The sequence below is a fragment of the Onychomys torridus genome, chromosome 15 (genome assembly GCF_903995425.1).
Source record: "Onychomys torridus chromosome 15, mOncTor1.1, whole genome shotgun sequence".
In the NCBI taxonomy this organism is placed as follows: Eukaryota; Metazoa; Chordata; class Mammalia; order Rodentia; family Cricetidae; genus Onychomys; species Onychomys torridus.
Genome location: NC_050457.1, coordinates 29,551,009 through 29,560,386, shown reverse-complemented (window position 1 = coordinate 29,560,386; position 9,378 = coordinate 29,551,009).

The window sequence follows — 9,378 nt, the reverse complement described above, 5'->3', positions numbered from 1 at the left end:
GAAGATATTTTCTGACTAGTACATCAGATTCCCCACCTCCCTCTCTCTCTCTCTCTCTCTCTCTCTCTCTCTCTCTCACTCACACACACACACACACACACACACACACACACACACACACACATACACACACAGGAATTAAATGCAACTCTCATGATTAGCTCGCATGAAATGGTCATTTTATAATGTTCAAATTTTATTACTGATATTAAAAGCTACCCAAGGTATATTACCTTTCTCATTCCCTTCAGGTCACACATACATCTAAATTGTTTCTCAGTCTTTCATTTTCTTTGACTTATAATCAGTGCTATCTCAGTACCACACTCTTCCCTGTAATTTTACTTTATGATGAGCAATAAAATAAATTGCTACTTATAAGTCCAGGTGTTACCAGTGTAGAGGAAAAGTGGCAATTTTCTAAACCTTGATTTTCTTTAACATTTCAGTCTTTAATTCCAGTATATAGTTAAGTTTGTGATTGTATATAGGAAATGGAAATAATTGTATAATGGAAAAGGGAAATAAGAATGTACAAAGAGTCTGGAAAAACATGGATTTAACTAAAAATTCTACAAGTTAAGTATCAATGTAAAAATACATAATATGGTAAGGCATAATTTCTTCAAATTTTTAATATGTGGTTTTTCATTAGTAAATCACATGAAATATTAAATTAAAATATTTTTCTGTCATTTTTAGTAGTTCTTTGAGAATTTGATACATGTTTTGATCGTATCGTATTCATTCCCTCTCGCCACTCCTTTTGGATCTATCCCCACTTCTCAAACCAACCACTGTGACCTATTTGACCTTTTGAATGATGAAGGCCAATTTGTTCTTCCTATACAATTGTGAGCATCTGACCTTCAATGGAGGATGGTCAGCTCACAGGAGACCATACTATTACAGAAAACTGGCTGTATTCTCCCTCTTCTAGTAGCTATCATTTGTCAATATCTCTATAGTTAAGGGTGCAACTTCATACTCAACTCCTGTCTCCATGCTAGAATTGTGCCTGATTTGAGTGTGTGAAGGTCTTTGGCATGCTGCTATCTCAAATGGTATGAATTCATATATGAAACTTCACTGCTGCTACTTGATGTTATCCCCTGATTAATTGGAAAGAAGGGTTCAATAAACATATGTTTCATTTAAGGCTTAACATTCTACGGTTTCTAATAATCTGAACTTTTAGCCATCTTGTATCTCTGTGTTGATCATTACCTACTGCAAATAGAAGTTTCTCTAATGACAGCTGACAAATGCACTAACTAATCTAAGGGTATAACATTAAGATGTTAGGAGTAAGTTTAATACTATGTACATTTAGCAGAATAATAGTAGTAGATTCTTCTCTAGGGCATATGAACTATTCTACCTACAGGTTCTTTCCCACAATAATGGCGCCCCAGGTATGGGTTTTATATTGTGGAATGGGACATAAACTCAACATAAAATGGTTGGTTGCTCCCACACCACTTGTGCCATTATTGTACCAGTGGGCATGTCTCTTGACAATCAAGTCATTGTAGATTCCAAGGTCCAATTCAGGTAACATTGGTGATTCCTTTTCTCCTCTAGTAGCATGCATAGCACATTCCATTACCATGAAAGCTACCCATTAGGGATGAAGATTCCAGGTTTATATCAGCTTGAATTCTCCTTGTTTTTTCAAGTGTGTGGTGTCTTCAGCAATAGGGTCCTACTGTCAAGTTCTGAAAGGTAACCTAGAGCACCAGTAATAGCCTGTAACATTAAGGGATTTATGACCCAATCCACACCTGTCAACAACTTTAAACCAGGAAGCACCTCCCTGTCACTGGGCTTTTTGTTCATTCTTCCATGTCATCTAGTTGGGATACTGTTCTTCCATTATAGGATAATAGGATAACTCCATTTAAACTACTCTTCCTATTTCTGTATATATATATTCTATATGACATTTTCAAAATATCTTTAGTGTTATCACTCACCACATTCACTCCTGTACCTTGCCTTCACATCCCACACATTATTGAACACTTCCTATGAAATCATTTGCCTTTAACTTTTTATAGCATTACATTTAATCTCTCTCCTTTGAAATCTCCCCATTATAGTCCCGTCCCTTACTAATTTTTACTTATAAGTCCAGGTGTTACCAGTCTAGAGGAAAAGTGGAAATTTTTTAAACCTTGATTTACTAATTTACTTATTAATTTCTTGATCTCTATGTTTATTTTAAATGAAGCACACCTATCTGAAGATTCAAAGCATGTTCCCTAATTTCTCTTTTATCATATTCATGATATCAGATTTTTATGTCTTATGTTGAAATTCTTGATCCATTTGTGGTTGAGTTTTGTTCAGGGTGAGAAATAAGATTCTAACTTAATTTTTCTACAAGTATTCATCCAGTTTGAACAGTGCCTTTTCTTGGGGGTGTTTTTTTTTTTTTTCTCCAACGTATATTGTTGGACTACCTGTCAAAAAGATAAGGTACCTTTAGGAGTATGGAACTATATGTGGGTCCTCAATTCTGTTTCCTTGATCAATTTTTTTTCTTTTTATGCCACTACTATACTGTTTTTATTACTATAATTGTAGCATAAATTAAAATCTGGGATAATGTTGTCTACACCTGTTCTTTTATTTCAGAATTGCTGAACTATCTTAGCCTTAGAAAGGCTAGCCTGGGTCTTTTATATTTGCATATTAAATTTAAGATATATTTTTGTAAATTTCAGTGAGTAATTAGGCTTAAATCATGATGGGGATTGGTTGAATCTATAAATTGCTTTTGGTAGGATGGCCAATTTCACTGCAACCACATAAGCAAGGGGTGCCTTTCTTTCTTATGATATCATCCTCAATTTTATTTTTCAGTGCTTTAAAGTTTAATTGTACAAGCTCTCCTCTTGATAGTTTAAACTTATACTAAGATATATCTGAGTTTGTTGTTAATGAAAATGTTTTCCTGATTTGTCTCTTGGGTATGGTTATCATTTGTGTATAGGAAACCTACTAATTGTGAGCTCTTTCAGAAACCAAACAAAGCTATATGAGAATAAATACAATTTTGACTTTTCAAAGAAACTAGGATGTATGGCAAATTTTTGACTTCCAAATGATGTACAACTACAGCCAAAACTGAACACAGAGACAATCATGAATTTTCACACTCTTCATCATAGTGTTCATGGTATAACCATCTCATTCAAAATATTAGAACTAGCAGTATTCAGGAAGTAACATGACACATTTAGTCAAAAGACTTCAAGAATTAAAATTAAAGGTTTATTTGGGAATAATGGAATATAATTTTTGTTGATGAGAGATAGTAAGTAAATGGAAAACTGAAAATTTTAAAGTTAATGGTTGCAAGTGTTCTTCTTTTAACTATAGTGCAAAAATCAGAAGCTTGGAAGACATTTTTCATAGAAAACGTTTCAATATGTTGTTGACAATATTATTTGGTATCATTGCAAAAATAAAAATTAATTTAATTGACAGTTTTAAATTTTAGCATATGCAATAAAAAGACATCACCAATCTTTTACTAATGACAGTCAATGTTGGAGAGGATGTGGAGCAAAGGGAACACTCCTCCACTGTTGGTGGGAATGCAAACTTGTACAACCACTGTGGAAATCAGTATGGCGATTTCTCAGAAAATTGGGAATCGATCTCCCTCAAGACCCAGCTATACCATTCTTGGGCATATACCCAAGGAGTGCTCAATCATACCACAAAGATACATGCTCAACAATGTCCCTAGCAGCACTATTTGTAATAACCAGAACCTGGAAACAACCTAGATGCCCATTAAAGACTGAATTTTAAATATATTATTATGGAAAATTATTCTGCTTTTGCTAGGAGGCATTTCATTTAGTATTCCCTTCTATTAAACATTCAAAACCATGTAGCACATAAAAATTAAAGAATAATGTGAGGAAGAAAACAACAGAAAATAATTTCACCTTTGTGTAGACTGTAAAGAGTTTTTATAAGGTTAGCCTTGAATCAGATGCAAATGAGTTGCCACATTAGAATGGAGAAGGCCAGAGTGGCCCAAGCTGAACCGTTTGAACACACTTCCGATTTTGGCCTCACCTGACTTCTCTGCCTGGAGAAATCATGGAAAAGATAGAAAAGTCATAAAATGCTGGTCCTCATTTCATCCAGTCAATCAAAGAAGGCAGAAAAACATAGAGCCCTAGGGCACAGCTTTGAAGCGACGTGATCTGTGTGCAGAAGCTAGTCCTTGACATGCTTGTGTTATTTAAAAATTCCACTAAAACCACATGTACTGGGAAGCCAAGGGCAAATTTAAGATTTTGAATTGCAGAAAAAAAGTTTAAACCATTTTGTTCTGTCGGAGAACTAAAAGCATTTCAAGCATGCTTTCTCACTATTCTCTCAAAAAAAAAAAAAAAAAAAAAAACAAAAAAACCAACAACAACAAAAATCAGGATCCCATCACTTGCTTGGCCTTGAAATCACAATCCTTTAGCCCCAGACTAATTGCTGGCATTACAGGTGCTCTTAACATCACACTTTGAGATGTACCCAGAGGTATCATCATCAATCCCCAAGGCATTTATTAACCCATTAAAATTATCAAATAAGCGAGGTGGCGGTGGTGCATGTCTTTAATCCCAGCACTCAGGAGGCAGAGGCAGGTGGATCTCTGTGAGTTCAAGGCCAGCCTAGTCTACAGAGCGAGATCCAGGACAGGCACCTAAACTACACAGAGAAACTCTGTCTCAAAAAAAAAAAAAAAATCAAATAATCAACCACTTTTATTAAACGGATTGGAAGATATAGCATGAGGCCCCCCAAAGGTTAACTCAGACTCTGTTTTCCAAGCTGTTTTGTAAGCAGTTGGAAGGAGTACAGAGAGACTTTAGGAAGTTATATAAAGATGTCTGTTGGTATGAGGGTAGAGAGAAAGAATGGCTAGAAACAGAAGAATTACTGCATGCTGCAACGCAGACATGCTACTCACGTGGTGTGACCTGCATGCTTGGAAGAAGCGAAAATACTCAACCCCCATTTAAACCGCAAAGTCATGTCAGGCTCCTGAAAGTGGGCATTTGGTATCCTCTAGAACTCTTGTCCCCTTTCACACTGTGGTCTCATTGATTAAATCTCCCTTTTTATGACTTTCACTACTAATTAGTCTATTTTAATCAGCTTATCGAAGAAGTGTGACTGCACCAGCTTGATAGGACCACCAGAACTACAAGCTCTGGTGCTAACAGCAGTAACTAACAATGGCAGCTAGTGTATCTGGCTGTGAGAACATCAGAGCTACCCTGAGTCTGCAGGTAAGCTGTGCTTTGGAGGGAGGCAGAGCAGAGCACCAGGAACTGCTTTACCGAGTGGACTAAACAACTGATTAAAACAAGTACCACTAACTGCAAATCAAATCTTTTTATTTTAAGTATGATTTGCTGGCCATTGCTGTAGGAAATTTATTTACCTAATAACCTTTAAACACACTCAAAGCTCTGAGAGAAGAAAAAAAACTGCACTCCGTTTCCATTTTAAAGATGAGAACACTGAGGTAAAGAGCTTGCCCACAGAAAAGCAAATGTAGTTTGCAGCTAGCCTCTCAATACGGAGTCCTTGTATGTAACGATGATGGGGCCTTTTGCCACCAGCACAGCCATCTGCTATGTCAGCCATGTGCAGATATTCTGTACTTTATTTTCAGCATGGTTAGGTAGAGGTAAAAGAGGCTTCACTTTACTGTTGATTTGGATAAGTAGAGACAGAAGTGCTCTTCTGTGAAGGGTGTAGAAACAAGGAGCTTATCCTCCCTACCCACTCCAAGTAGGGAACCGACAGAAACAGCTTTCATTGCATATCAGAATGTGACACTTAGAAGTATGAGAATGGATTAAGCAATTACCACAAACTCTCGTAGATTGATGAACACCTCATTTTTAGTCTAAAACTGACTCCACGTATTTCACAATCGTTTCCAATTCTAATTTGCTTGGGACCAAATTCAAGCCCTATAAACCTTGATTGGCTCTATTTGCCAGTGAGTTTAACTGCATGCACAAGGAGGCCACTTACAGCATCAGAGCAGGTATGCAGCTAATTATACTTGTAAGTCACTAACAAGAACATGCAGTGCAGAAGGAGAGACAAGGTGTGGAGCTCTGTTGCTAGGAAGCGTCTACTCTGCGATCTGTGGCTTCATCCTGAGCAGTGGTGAAGTCATGAGCCTCTAAATATTTAATTGAAATGTCTTAAGCCACTTCAAAGTTTATTGTTTTGTCTTTCATGCCAAGAAAGTAGAAAGTACTACATAATTCTTTCAATCTAAGTAAAAGATGGACGAAACTTATTCTACTGGAAAGTAGAATAATGCTTATTCCACAGAGGGCAACCTCTGTGGGTATCAGCTATTTTCATTGTCTCTGTCTGGTCACTCATCTCACATCCATGCCAATTTGTGTAAAATATATCAAACTATATGTACTCATAGTTGAGTTCAATATATTTCACATGCACTTAAAAGAAAAATTAAAACAAAATTCCATTGCTTACTATAAAGGGTGAATGAGTAAATTCAGGTTATATAGATTAATGCCATGCTGTACAGAGTTACCCATTGAAGGAATTTCTTGTCTTGACAATGTAACCAATCACTTTGTAAAGTGGTCATTCACCCAAAGCACAGGCATATTGAATGAAGTTTTAAATTTTTATGACTAAACCCTAGAGCTGTGTGCAAGAGAACAGCCAATTATCAGTTCTGCCCCACTTTCTTAGTGGTCTTATTTATGTTACTTAGTTACACAAGGAAAGATAAAAAGAAACCAAGTTAATATTACACATAATACACTGTCAAAACCAGAGTAGCTCTGAAAAACATTAGATTACTATGCGAGGTAATGAGGTAGACCATAATGAGTAATAGGAATTTGTGAGAAAATTTTATAGATTTCTTTTAGGTCAGTTACTGTAATTTGGAGGAACAGTGCATAGAAGAATGAAAGAAAATGCCTAGGGCATTCTATGTCCTACCTGAATCAACAGAGAAATACAACTTTTCTTAGGCATATGAAGTTCAGTAAGATAGTCCACTCTCCAAAGTTCAGTGGTTGTGTTTATATGCCAGTTATTTCCCAACCAACTTGAGATTGATTATTATTCCAATTTAAATATTGTCAACTAAAATTGCAATTAAATATTTGAAAAGACAAAAGTAATCCTAAATTTATATGAGGATGTCAGTGTAAGACTCTTCAAGACAGTTCTGAAATGGGTGGAAATGAAAGAGAAATTTCTCATCAAATATTAAATTGAAACCATGAGTAATACCCAATGTTAACAATGCTAGAATAGACTGGTTAAGTGGAGGTGGCAAATATGAATTTCAAAATTTATAAAAATGTCATGAATCTGGTGATTGCTTAATAGGTATTAAACTGATATCACAAACAAGTTGGAAAGATACCTACCCAGAGAGATGACTTTTATTGCTATGTTTAAAAGCTCACCATGATAACCTTATACTTGCCTCTGATGTAGAATATATAATTTCTTTAGTCATTACTTGCATTTTTTTTTTCGAGACATGGTTTTTCTGTGTAGCTTTGCACATTTCCTAGAACTCACTCTGTAGACCAGGCTGGCCTCAAACTCAGAGATCCACTTGCCTCTGCCTCCGGAGTGCTGGGATAAAGGTGAGCGCCACCGCCACCTGGCCATTACTTGCATTTTAAAGTGATGTAATTTTCAGGTAAAATTTTGGGAAATGATTTTTTTTTTCACTTTTTAAAATTATTTATTTTACATCCCAAACAGTTTCACCTCCCTCTTTTCCTCCCATTCTTTCCTCCCACCTCCTTCCCCCAAACCATTCCTCCTCTCTTTCTGTTCAGAAAGGGGCAGGCCTCCCACGAATATCAACAAAGTAGACATATCAAGTTGTAGTACGACTAAGCACCTTGCCTTGTATTAAGGCTGGGCAAGGCGACCGGGTATGAGGAATAGATTCTCAAGAGCTAGCCAAAGCTTTAGACAGTCCCTGCTCCCATTGTTAGGAATCCCACAAGCAGATCAAGCCACAAAACTGTAACATATAGGTAGAGGGCCTAGAGCAGTGCCATTCAGGATCCCTGGTTGTAGGTTCAGACTTTGTGAGCTCCCAGTTTAGTTGTTTCTGTGGGTTTTCTTGTAATGTCCTTGACCCCTCTGTCTCCTATAATCCTTCCTCCCTCTCTTCAGCAGGGTTCCCTAAGCTCAGCCTAATATTTGGCTTTAGGTCTTTACATCTGTTTCCACTAGTTGCTGCATGAAGCATCTCTAATGACAATTGGGGTAGTCACCAATCTATGAGTATTGCAGAATATTGTTAGATCATTAGGCATCATTACATTGACATTTTTTTTTCCTCCAGTTTTGTTTGGTTCTATCCTAAGTCTATGCCATCCAGCCTTTGGGTCCTGGTGTTCCAGGCAGTGTCAAAGATGGGCTCACTCTTTGGGTCTCAGGCTAGACCAGTAATTGGATGGTCACTTCCATAATCTATGTGTCACCTTTACCCCAGCACACCCAATAAGCAGGACAGACTGTAGGGCAAAGGTTATGTGGCTAGATTGGAGTCCCATTTCCTCCACTTGAAAGTCTTGCCTAGTCATAGGAGATGGCCAGTTCAGGCTACATATCTGTTACTGCTAGACGTCTTAGCTGGGGTCATCCTTGGAGATTCCTGGGAGTTTCCTTTGCACCAGATTTCTCCCTGACCAGGAGATGCACCCCCTTCTAGTGGTCTCTTTCAGTACTCTCCCCATGCATCCACCCCTTAACTGATCCCTCATGTTACCATGCCCACCGGACCCCAGTCCACCCATAAGTTCTCTCCTTTTTTCTCTTCACAGGGAGATCCATGTGTCCACTGCTTGGGCCATCCTTAGGTCTATGGATTGTAGCATGGTAATCCTTTCCTTTATAGCTAATATCTATTTATAAGTGATTACATACAATGTTTGTCTTTGTGGATCTGGGTTACCTCACTCAGAATAATTTTTTTTTCTAGTTCCATCCATTTGCTTTCTGGTTTCATTATGGTATTATTTTAAAAGCTATATAATACCCCATTGTGTAAATGTACCTCATTTTCTTTACTCATTTTTGGGAGAGGGACATCTATGTTATTTCCCAGTTCTGGCTATTACAAATAAAGCTACTATGAACATAGTTGACCAAGTGTCTTTGTGGTATGATTGATCATCCTTTGGGTATTGCACAAGAGTGGTATAGCTGGGTAGATTCCCAAATTTCTGAGACACCACCATATTACTCCCAAAGTGATTGTATAAGTTTGCACTCCCACCAGCAGTGGAGGAGTGTTTCCCTTATTCCACATCC